The following is a 12,639-nucleotide window of genomic DNA, read 5'->3' as shown; positions in this document are numbered from 1 at the left end:
ATAATTTATTATTTGCCACACTGCCTAAACTATGCTAAGTGCTACTTGTAAATCGAGCCTCTTGTGGCGCAGAGTGGTAAGTGGCAGAAATGCTGTCTGAAGCTGTCTGTCCATCATCATCATCATCATCATCATCATCATCATCATCACCACCACCATCACCATCATTATCACCATCATTATCATTATCATTATCATTATCATTATCATTATCATTATCATTATCATTATCATTATTTCGATTTATTTCCCGCCACTCCCAAATGGCTCAGGGTGGGTTACAACGTCTTAAAACCCCATTAAAACTCCCAGTAAAAGACTTAAAACCATCACAACATGGTGGCGCAATAATAAGATCCCCTTCCTACCCCCCTGGGGGGGGGCAAGGAGAAGGAGGTCAACAGTATTCAAGAAGAAGCTCGGGGGAGAGCAGTTGATGTACCACGGCAGCCCCAGCCTCAACCGTAGATTTGGCCGAAGAGCTCCATCTTGGTGGCCCTGCGGAATGTTGAAAGGTCCCGCAGGGCCCGCAGCTCTCCCAGGAGCTTGTTCCACCAGGTGGGGGCCAGGACTGAAAAGGCCCTGGCCCTGGTTGAGGCTAGTCGTGTTTCCCTAGGGCCAGGAATGGCCAGGTTATTCTCACTCGCAGAGCACAGAGCCCTGCGGAGGGCATAGGGCGATAGACGGTCCCTCAGGTATGTGGATCCCAGCCCGCATAAAGCCTTGAAGGTTAGAACCAAAACCTTGAACCGGATCTGGACGGCAATTGGTAACCAGTGCAGCTGCCTCAGCACAGGCTGGATGTGGGCCCTCCAAGGTGTGCCGGTGAGGACCCTAGCAGCTGCATTTTGCACTAGCTGGAGTTTCCAGATCAAGGACAAGGGTAGGCCCATGTACAGCGAGTTACAGAAATCTAATCTGGAGGTGACCGTTGAATGGATCACAGTGGCCAGGTTCTCGGGGGACAGATAGGGTGCTAATAGGCGGGCTTGGCAGAGATGGAAAAACACCTGCCGGGCTACTTTTCTGACCTGTGCCTCCATAGTCAGGGAGTCATCAATGGCCACACCCAAGTTTCTGGCCTGGGACATGATGGTAAGATGCGCCTCTGCCAGAGTGGGTAAATGTTCTTCCTGTTCCCGCCCCCTACTTTCCAGCCACAGGACCTCCGTCTTGGAGGGGTTGAGTTTCAGGCAACTCTGCTTGAACCATTCTGTCACCGCTTCCAAACATCTGGCAAATGGTTCTGGGGGAGAGTCCGGGCGGCCGTCCATAAGAAGATAGAGCTGGGTGTCATCAGCGTACTGATAGCAACCCAACCCAAAACTCCATACCAGCTGGGCCAGAGGGCGCATAAAGATGTTGAATAGTGGGCGGGAGAGAACCATGCCCTGTGGGACCCCACAAGGGAGTCCATAAGGGTGCGAGAGCTCATCCCCCACCGCAACCCTCTGGGTCTGGTTCTGGAGGAAGGAGCGTATCCAGCGCAAGGCTGTACCCCATATCCCCACACTGGTGACCAATAACTCATGGTCCACGATGTTGAAGGCAGCTGACAGATCAAGAAGTACCAGCATGGCTGACCCGCTCTATCCAGCAGGTGACGGAGATCATCCAGCAGGGCAACCAACACCGTCTCAACCCCGTGGCCAGGGCGGAAGCCAGACTGATATCGATCGAGTGCTGAAGTTTCATCCAAGAAAGCTAGGAGCTGGTCCACCATGGCCCTTTCCACCACCTTACCTAGGAACGCTAGGTGCGACACCGGACGGTAGTTGGCAGGGTCCCGTGGGTCTAGCGTTGGTTTTTTCACCGCCTCCTTCAACCACTCAGGACATTCCCTGGAACTCAGGGAAAGGTTGATGATATCCCTGAGTTGGCCTCTTATCCCCTCTCCCCTCCCCTTGAGAAGCCAAGAGGGACAGGGATCAAGGGGCAGGTGGTCGCCCTGACTGACCCCAGCAACTTGTCCACTTCGGAAGGAGAGATCCATGAGGTTAGGGGTTCGATCCCAGCAGCCGGCTCAAGGTTGACTCAGCCTTCCCTCCTTCCGAGGTTGGTAAAATGAGTAAGCAACTTACTGTGGGGTAAAATGGTAATGACTGGGGAAGGCACTGGCAAACCACCCCGTTTTGAGTCTGCCATGAAAACACTGGAGGGCATCACCCCAAGGGTCAGACATGACCCGGTGCTTGCACAGGGGATACCTTTACCTTTACTTGTAAGTCAAAATACGACACTCCAGTTTGCAGGTTTACAAACCAAATTACGAATTTCAGACTGCATTCCCCTCCTCCCTTGAGGGATAAAATGAAAGAGGAAATAATAAAAACATTGTAATAAAATTACATCTGTGCAAATGAACAAATGAAAGTGATTTCTTTATCATTTAAAAAAAATCAAGTAAAATAGACCTATATATCTTGTGATCCACCAAGACAAATGTATCTCAAGGGGAAATGTATTGAGGCTTGACATGTACTTGTCAGACTTCTCTCACATTCTCCAAGTCCCAAGCAGTCGGCAAGATTAATATAGCTCCTGATGGACCAGCAGACTTGACTGGCAGGCTGCATTCGTCTTGGCGGGTCACAAGCCGTGCAAGATGGAAACAGAGATTGCCGGCTACTTGGTGCCATTAATTTATCCCAAAGTCATCCTACGCTAATATGCCATCACAGAACATTAGGCAACATTTTCCATCACAGCATCTTGACAGATAGCAATAATTTAAATAGGAAGAGCGGGGAGGAAACATACCCAACAGGACGTTTCTTGCCGAAAGGAACAAATGGGTAGTTCGAAGCCTACGGCAAAGTTGAGATCTGTTATTAGTTTCAGCGCACTGCTTTGGGGGTGAGGATGGGGAGGCGGACATAATTGGCTTGAAGGAAGTTCAAATATATCTGATCTTTCACCCATTAAACATGGCATGAGCTTAATTGGTGACTTATGTCTGATTTTATGGTTTATCAGACTGGAGGGGTGACAGGAATTTTAAACGCTTTACACATCAGCCCAACTTAGCTAATTGGTTTTCAAAATATCTTTGAAAGACTCTGCATTTAGAAGCCCAAAAAGAAGTCTAGTGAACTTTATGATGGGACGCTCACCTTTCACTACCTTAGCTCCGAAACATAATTTCTAAGGCATTGCATAGTGTACAGGTGTGCTTATTGGGAAAAAATATAAGTGTTCTCTCTCTCTCTCTCTCTCTCTCTCTCTCTCTCTCTCTCTCTCTCTCTCTCTCTCTCTCTCTGTAGGAGGAATCAGTACAGTGTCACATGATCTATCCACATCATTGCTGAGCCCCTCATTAATAGCAAAGTGGTCAAATGCAAATGCACCAATTGCCAATTCAGCTATGCTCGGATGGCACCCATCCATTCCCCAGGAAGACATCACTTCAATTGCCCTGATGATTATGCTCTTCTTGAGGGGAGTGTATGGAGTCTGGCTATTGGCAGAGAGTTATCTGACTGAACTCCAGCAAAACAGGGGTAAGCTCCATCCTAGGAAGCAACCAGCATTATTAGGTTTAATCTCATTGAAGCCTAAATCCTCCAGGGCTCATTAGACAAAAGTCGTTTGAAGACCACTAAGATGAGAGGCATTCTGAATATCATTTTTTTTTAAATTCAGCTCAGACATGAGAATTCTATCCATGTTAAAGGCACGGGGAATGTCCTTGAGCAAGGTCAACCAACTGATCCATCTCTAGCCCCATTTGGTCTGTGTGGATGGGTGACTATTCTTCATGGTCTCAGGTCAGGCGTCTTCCTCAGCCCAGCCAACTATAAAAAACAGCTGCTTCCATCTGGCACAAGAGAACACCTAGCTCAGAAACTCACCTCTGTGATGGGGCCCCTTATCCTGTCTCAAAACGCCAAAAGTGATCAGAGGTTCAACAATGTTGGAGAACTCTGGAGCAGACAGTTCGTCTCAGGATCCCAAAGCTCCTCATTCTCATGATCTAGCTTCAAAACAGGTCTAGGCTCCTCTAAACGTCCAGGTATTGATAAAGCTTACCTATTTTCCCCACCTCTAAACTGCCTTGAGTCCTTATGAGTAGCCTACATACCGGTGCCTAATGAAGAATGAGAACCTTTCTGCACATGCAAAATATAGCTGGACAGCCTCTGAGTGTTGGCAACATAACGTCGCCTAAATCCAGAAGCTGCCCAGAAGCCGGCTCACAATTTCACCATTTTTAACTCGCGATGTGGTAAATCCAGAAAAGTGGATTTATCACCCTAAAATGCACAAGCCACCGGTGAGCAACCAACGAGCAACCAGAGAAAAAAATGTATGGAGGGGGAAAGGTGCAATAGTCTCAGCAGCTTTGTCCCGTGCCTGCCTTCTTCCCTCCATATTATCCCCAGCAAGGGAGGCAGATTCCCATCCCTATGTCAGTTCAACCTCCATTAAGTGGATTTTTAGTAAGTGCCTCTAGTGGATTTTTAGGTGCCTCTAGTGCATTTTTAGTAAGTGCCTCCTCCCCTTCCTCCTCTCATTTGTCAGACCTCCATCCCTTCTGCTCCTCTCCCCCGCCCCCCCACCCATCCCACTTGTCCGTTTGCCTGCCGGTCAACCATTCCCTTCCACAATCACCTCGGATTCCTGCTATCTCTCCCCCCAAGCATTTATTAAGCAGGGATGCTCCCGCCAAGCAACCTGAGCTTCCACACTATCTGAGCTACCTCCACGCCACCTGAGTTTCTGCACCATCCAAGCCACTTCTGTACCACTGTTACTGGCCAATGCAGCACAGTGGTGGCACAGACAAAGTGGAGGCAGCACAGGCGACAGCTTAGGCAGCACAGAGGCGGCTCAGGCAGGGCAGAGGCTTGGACAGCACAGAGGCGGCACATGCAGCACAGAGGCCTCCCTCACCATGCTCTCTGTTGGCTAGCTGTGCTTTTTTGGGGGGGGGAGTTCCTTCCGTGTCAATGCGTATACATAGCAATTAATACACGTTACCATGTGTAGGTTTCAATTTTTTTTAAGTGCTAGACCAACAAACGTCCGATTGGTTGCCCCCCTTGATTGACAGGCCAAGAAGCGGTGAGTTAAAGAGCGCGTTGCTCTCTCTTTTGCAGCTAGTGAGGAGGAGAAAAGGCAAATGCAGCATCAGGAAGGCTTTAAACTGGTGGGTGGGGGGGGGAGAAATGGCATGATTTACTATACCACTATTGCAGGTAGGAAACATTGCACAATTGGACCTTCTGTGCGGAAATGCAACATGTGCCATAATTTTGAGCATAGTACATCATGCTCTCTGGTGGGATTAACAATTCCAGGTTGGGAAGTAGGGTTGGAGCTTGGAGAGCAAGATTTGAGTAGGCAGGGACCTCCACAGGATAGCTAACTATTTATTTCTTGGATTTCTATCTTGTCACCTCTTGTAGACTCTTGGCGGGTTACATTAAAAAAGATAAAAAACCCAATAAAACCAATCAACTCCCTTTAAGAGGCATAAGAACACAGGGAGGCACCATAATCCCCCCTATCCTCCCCCACCCTCAGCCAATCACCGCAGGGTGGGGTTCACATGATGTTGTAATATAACTGAGAGGAGGGGCCCTAATTGTTCCCAACTCCAGCCTCAAACAAAGACCTGGTTGAAAAGCACCATTTTGAGGGTCCTGCAGAACTTGGACAGCTCCATCAGGACCATCAGCTCTTCCATGAGCTCATTCCACCAGGTTGGATCCAGGACTGAAAAGGCCCTGGCCCAGGTCGAGGCCAGATGTGTTTCTGTGGGGCCAGGGCCAAGCAGATTAGTACCCACAGAGTGGCGAGCCCTGCAGGAGACAAGTAGTTCTTCAGTTCGGCAGGGCTAAGCCATAGACAGCCTTGAATCTGGGCAACAACTAGAAACCAATGCAGCTGCATCAGCACTGGCTGGATATGGGCCCAACATGGTGTGCCTGTAAGGTCCCTAGCAGCTGCATTTTGCACCATCTGCAAGTTCCAGGCCAAAGACAAGGATAGGCATGCATAGAGCACGTTACAGAAGTCTACTCCATTGCATGGATCAGATAGTCCGAGGGCAGGTAGGGCGCCAGTAGCCTCACCTGGTAAAGATGGTAAAATGCTATGTGGGCTCCATCAAAAGGGAGGCATCTAGTATCACACCCAGATTCCTGTCCAAGGGAGTAATGTTGAGCTGCACTCCAGCCAAGGTGGGTGAATGTACTTCCTGTCCTGCCGCCTTGCTGCCTAGCCACAGGACCTCCATCTTAGAGGGGTTGAGTTTCAGGTGACTCTGCTCTAGCCATTCAGCAACCACTTCCAAACATCTGGCAAATGTATCCTGGGGGGAGTCTTGGTGGCCGTACATGAGGAGACAGAGCTGGGTGTCATCTGCATATTGGTGAAATCCCAGCCTGTACCTTTGAACCAGTTGATCCAGAAGGTGCATAAAGATGTTAAATAATATGAGGGAGAGTACCATTCCCGCTGTGGGATCCCACAAAGGCATTGATAATGCCTTCCCCACAGCCATCCTCCATATCTGGTTCTGGAAAAAGGAGCACAGCCATTGAAGGACTGTTCCCAGAATCCTGGCCCTGGCGAGGCAGCAAGCCAAAAACTCGTGGTCAATTACATCAAATGGGGCCGAGGCTGTGAATCTTTTCCATTGATGACCAAGCCTGTTAAAGTCCCAATAGCAAGACGAAAAACATGGAAAGGGCTCTTTAGATGGCTCCCCACACAAATGTGCAGGGGGAAAGGGATGCATTGTGCTCAAAATGAATTGGAAAATAATTCTGAATGGAAACGTTTGCATTCTACTTTAGTATCTCAGGCCAGCGACAAAAACAGAAGGTGCTCCCATTACCATACTGTCGTCTGATTTAGCTATCAGATGTGCCTAGAATTTTTGTGCTTCTGTTTGCCTTCTTTAAATGTTATCAACAGACCCATTTCTCATCTATATTTATAGAGCAGAAGAAAATAAGGGCTTAGCTATGCCACTGAGTAAACTACATACCGAAAACCAGATGGAAATAGAGATTACCCCTGAATTGAAGAACAGGTAAACTTGTTTATTATAATTAGATATTGACCTACTGAAGCAGACTACGCCCGTTCCATGAAAGGCCCAATAGGAAAAGGACAGAAGGCAACTGCAACCTTACATTTCCCATGAAGAATGACACAAATATGTATATTTTCCAATCATTTTTCATAGGAAACACACACCCCTTGTTTTCTTCTTTTTGTTATTTTTGAAGCACTTTCCAAGATATATTTGAACATTTGTTTGTAGCAAACAAATGTATGCTATATTTGGTTTCGATAATGATACAGTAGAAGAAGAAGAGTTGGTTCTTATAGGCCGCTTTTCTCTACCCAAAGGAGTCTCAAGGCAGCTTACAATCGCCTTCCCTTTCCTCTCCCCACAACACACACCCGGTGAGGTGAGTGAGGCTGAGGGAGCCCTGATATTACTCAGTCAGAACAGCTTTATCAGTGCTATGGCGAGCCCAAGGTCACCCAGCTGGCTGCACATGGAGGAGGAGCATAGAATCAAACCCAGCTGGCCAGATTAGAAGTCTGCACTTTTAACCACCACACCAAGCTGCCTCCTCATATGAGAGAAGGAATCAGATCTAAAAGTTGGAGGTATTGGATTTTGTACTATGTTTAGTCATTGCCCTGTGGCTGCTTTTTGTGCAGCATTAGAAGAACGCTTTGAGTTCCAGGACGCAAGAACAGTTAGACAACTTGAAAGACGTTTCATGGATGGTGAGAGCACCTTATTTTTGAAGGCCTAACAGCTTAAATTATAGATCTAAGACAGATTGTCTTCTACATGGGAAAACTTGAACAGCAATGCATGGTAGGTAAAGATGTAGAATGTATTTGTGGCATTTACGGTCCTGCCCAGATATATATGAAAATATAATAAAGACATGAGGTACTCAGCCATGCATCTAGAAACATTATTCTCTAGCCCCAGATGAGTTGTGGGGAAGGTCCGAGCCACTTGCTTGAAGTGTGCATCTCTACTATATTCCCTTCAAACCAGGTTATAGGGATGAAACCTTGATCAAGTGAAATCATGTGTTTAGAGGGAGACATTTAAAGTGATATTGTATAGAGAAAAAGGACACTGCTGTGCATCAATGTGCATGGACACAGACAAAATCTGGAAGACAATAGCAGCTGCCAACATAACCAGGGGTGTCAAACATAGGCCCCGGTCAGACCTGGCCCATCCAGGTTCTCAAGAAACTAGTGCAAGGGAAGGAAGGGAGAAGGATGTGGGTGGGGGGGGGGGAGAGAGGTCCATCCTACATTCACTTTGTTCTGGACAATGGCAGGTAATCTCCCACCAATAGGTCTCTTTATTTGGTATTAAAAGGACTCCTACACCTACATTGCTGCCTTAAAAATGAGTGCTGGAGCTGGGCATGGTTCTTTGAGGGAGCCAATTTGGTGTAGTGGTTAGGAGTGAGAACTTCTAATCAGGTGAGCCAGGTTTGATTCCCTGCTCCTCCACATGCAGCCCGCTGGGTGACCTTGGGCTCATCACAGTAGTGATAAAGCTATTCTGACCGAGAAGTAATATCAGGGCTCTCTCAGCCTCACCCACCTCACAGGGTGTCTGTTGGGAAGGTGAATGTAAGCTGCTTTGAGCCTCCTTCGGGTAGGGAAAAGCGGCATATAAGAACCAACTCTTCTTCTTCTTAAAAAGGTGCATCTCTCCCTCCCCCTTTCTTCCTCTGCTTAGCCTGCATAAGCTGGCTGGGAAGAAGCTGCTCTTCTGCATTGAGCTGGCTGCCTTGCACTCACCTCTGCTGACAAGCAGCTTTTCACAGGACCCTCTCTTCCTCTCCCTTTCTTCCTCCAGGCATGAAGAAGATGAGTTCCAGGTACCGGTCTTAGCTAGCCAAGGCCCAGCTGTTCTTTGGTGCTGGCCAAGGGTTGTTTGAATTTCTCTCGCACCCATCACTCTTATCCCTATCCCTCCCCCATTGAGTCTTGGGCTGATTCTGCACTTACTTTGTTTTTTCAGTTGTGGATCCTGCTGAATTCAGATTGATTTGAACTCGGGTCTTCCTCTATCCCCCCCCCCCTCAATTGAAACAGAAAGTGTTTTGCACTTCATTGGGGAAGCTCAGAATGGGGAGGAGTGCCAATTGCAGCTGGAGTCTCTTTTCTTGAATGGGGGGGGGGGGAGGGAGATTGGAGATGGCAGAGGAGGGGAGAATAAATCCAAGAGGCAAATCTCTGCTGAGAGAAGTTAGGGCTTCTGGAGCGCAGTCATTTTAAGTTAAGACTTGCAACCGGGAACCAGGAAGTCTTTTGAATTGATGCCCTAGCCAAATCAGGAAAGATTGCTTTGCTACCAGGCATGGAGAAAGGAGTTCATTTGCAAAAAGCAGAAAACTACACACTTCCTAATGGTGATCTTTCAAATACTGAGGGTTATATCCACTTCTGGATATCGCGGAGGAAAGGTGGGGTCACTCTGGATCAATCATGCATGTTGCAGAGAGAAAATTTAAAGCGCCCCAAATCAAAATGTTAATCAAATTCAGTGTAGACAGGAGGGATTCATTCAAATGGGGACTGGGTAAAAAGTCCCATGCAGACTACACCCAGTTCTGGATGAACTGGCCTTTCCCAGTGCCTGCATTCTCTCATTCAATTCTTTGATTGATTGATTGATTTGATTTGATTTCTATACCGCCCTCTCCAGGAGACCAGCTCAGGGCAGTGTACAACATAAAAGTGAGTTATACAAATGTATTTAACAAAAGCAGGTAAGAGCCTGGCAGTGATTCGGAGCTTCTTCCACTCAATGTTGGTAGCTAGTTGGGGCCATGTAATAGGGAGATTGAAAAAAGCAGGGTAGGTGTGCACCTCTCAGCATGTATCTAATGCCTAGCGTAGCATTTCCTACATCAGGGCTTTGCACCTCACCCCAGCCAGCATCTTTGTTTTCTTTTGAGAGGCCGTGACATCTGCCTTAAGAATTCTGGAGAAGTCAAAAGCTTTTCCTCTGCTATGTGACACCTGATTGGTTCTAATAATAGATATTCTATATTCCATGGTTGTTCTGTGTCTTCATCTAGCTGTTATCCAACTTCACCAGAAAAGTGGAGTGGGTGGGTAAATTCTTTGCCTTTTTCTGGGAAGAATGGGAGAGGGGGGTTATGACTGCAGTGCTGTTGGATGTTTTGTCCTGTCCCCTTCTTTCTGTGATGGGCAGAATCCAGAGAAGGGAGAGTACTTCCCCCTTGCACCTGTCAGCAGTACACGCCCCTGAGCTGATGTTTTAAAAGGCTCCAGATTTTTGATGCAGTAACTCAGAATAAGAATAGATTCAAGGGAGTAGCTGTGTTGGTCTGAAGCAGCAGAACAAATTTAGAGTCCAGTGGCCCCTTTTAAGACCAACCAAAAAAAAAACCCAAAACTGAATCAACATTTGTTGGTCTTAAGGGTGCCACTGGATTCTAAATTTGTTCAGAATAGGAAACTTAATATAAAGGAAATAATGCAAGGGTGTTAATGTTTCTAGCATGTTTGTATTTTAGAGTAAAAAATAATATCATTCATTGGGTTTGCCTGTGTCCTTTATAAAGTTTATCTCTTTAGTATCTGGCATTACATTTTATGGCACGCATGGCCTGGCCTGACACAGTGACATATGTCAGATCCAGTTCTCATGAGTATAACACCCCTGATCTAGACTCATATGTGCTATGAGCAAAAAGGAATCAGTTTTGTGCAGGTGATTCCAAATGACCAAAACAGGATTCAGATAAATACACCTTTGCGGACTATAACACCAACATACTATTTCAAGTACCCCGGAGCTAGTTTCCACCAAATAATAGTGTTGCCAGCCTCCAGGTGGCACCTGGAGACCACTGACTTTTACAATTGATCTCTAAATGCCCAAAAATCAGCCCCCCCCCCTGGAGCAAACGGCTGCTTTGGAGAGGGGACTGGATGGTCTTATACTCAGTTGAGATCCCTCCCCAGTCCCTACCCCCAAAATCTCCTGGTATTTGCAACCCAGAGCTGGCAACACGAGCCGAGAAACTCTGGCTCAAGACGAGTCGGTGCATTTATGGGACGGAATCTGTGAGCAGAAATAACTGCTAAGTGAGAACAAGGGCCTTTGAACATTTCCCCCTCCCTACTGGAACCACTCCAGCCTCCAAACACACTAAGAATTAAGCAGAAGACCTGGCAAAGGGATGGCATCTCTCCCACACAGATCCATATCTCACTGCCACTCTCTTAAGAAATTAGGCCTAGAACTCCCTCTACTGACAACAACAGAAGAAAAAAAAGATCTCCATTTGTCTGTTCCTCAAATCCTTCTTTCTTTCAAGGCATGTTCACAAATAAATAGGATTAACCCCACCCCCACGCCCAAATTCTAGCCAAAGACTGGCAGGGGCTCATGGGAATTGTAGTCCATGGACATCTGGAGGGCCGTTGTTTGACTACCCCTGACTACTCTCACCCATTTATTGATCAAGCTATCTCTGTGGGGGGTATACACAGACGGGGAAGTAGACAGAGGAAAGGAGATGCATGCTCCTACCAGAACCCCGTGCAGGGATAGAAAATCACAGGAATCGGGTAATTTCTACAGTGCATTGTTCACTGCCATGTATCCAGTATCGTGATTGCATGCAGCTCATGCCAGATCAGCAATCGCAAAGTTTGCAGAGCATCTAGATTCATGTCCAGCAGCACCATAGAGATCGACCAGATTTGGAGGGGTACTATGCCCATGCACAGGATTTTTAAAGGGGAGAGAGTTACAATGCATCCCAGAACCACTTGGGAAACGTCTTGATTCTGTCTTACTTTTTCTTGAATTTTTAAACTCTTATTCTATTATTTTTCTATCGTATACCGAGGTTAATAGCTTTTCATTGATTCAATTAATTTCTTCTATTATTTGTTTTATTTTTTTCCCTTTTGGAAGGGCAGTTAATGTCCCCCGCCCACCCCACCCCCCAAAAAAACCCTTGTGCATGGCCAGGGCAGGGGTGCCCTTTCAAGAGTTCAAATGCCTTTCATCAGACAATGGGACTCAAAGCATCCTCCAGGCCAACACGGCTACCCTGCAAAAAAGCGTCTTAAGGCAGAATCACCACACTCTGTTTGGTTCCCCTGTGCTGCCCGAGTATTACCAAATCTTGGTCTTGTGACAACACTACCTGACAGGCGACCATCTTCCCAGCTGTTCTGTCCCATACAGTTCAGAGTATTTCCTTTATTTCCTCCACTAACTTCATCGGTGATTCCTGTGTCGCTATCGGGATGTTCTCAGTCAGAAGTGCTCAGAGATTTAATACGTTCGGCCTGGTTTTGCTCTCAATTCTCCAATCTCTGCCTCGTCTCTCTTATTCAACTGCCACTCTGCTGTTTCTTCTAACATTCCAAAGCCATGGCAACCGTTGCCTGGAGCTGTACATCTTCTCTTGACCATCCCATCCAGGTGAACCTTCCTGCACCAGAGTGTCAGAAAAAGGAACTAGCCAAGCATCTAAGCGAAGATTTTCAGGAGGACACCTTGAAAGAGAGATCACATTCCAAAGAGTACATTTTAATCAGTATCACTGCTGAATGCAGTGAGAATGGTTCTAAAAAATCGTG

At 47.0% G+C, this 12,639-nt stretch overlaps 1 long non-coding RNA gene across 2 annotated transcripts in view; it reads right to left on the bottom strand.

The window, feature by feature from the left end:
- LOC143842688 (uncharacterized) overlaps nt 1-12,378 on the bottom strand; it is a 177,989-nt gene extending 165,611 nt beyond the window's left edge. For both annotated transcript variants that reach the window (XR_013233289.1, XR_013233291.1), the window contains exon 1: nt 12,201-12,378. This is a non-coding gene — a long non-coding RNA (uncharacterized LOC143842688). The remainder of the gene's footprint in view (nt 1-12,200) is intronic.
- Nucleotides 12,379-12,639: the final 261 nt, after the last annotated feature.

Source organism: Paroedura picta, chromosome 8, assembly GCF_049243985.1.
Source record: "Paroedura picta isolate Pp20150507F chromosome 8, Ppicta_v3.0, whole genome shotgun sequence".
NCBI classification, from domain to species: domain Eukaryota; kingdom Metazoa; phylum Chordata; class Lepidosauria; order Squamata; family Gekkonidae; genus Paroedura; species Paroedura picta.
This window is presented reverse-complemented; position numbering and strand designations above follow the sequence as displayed.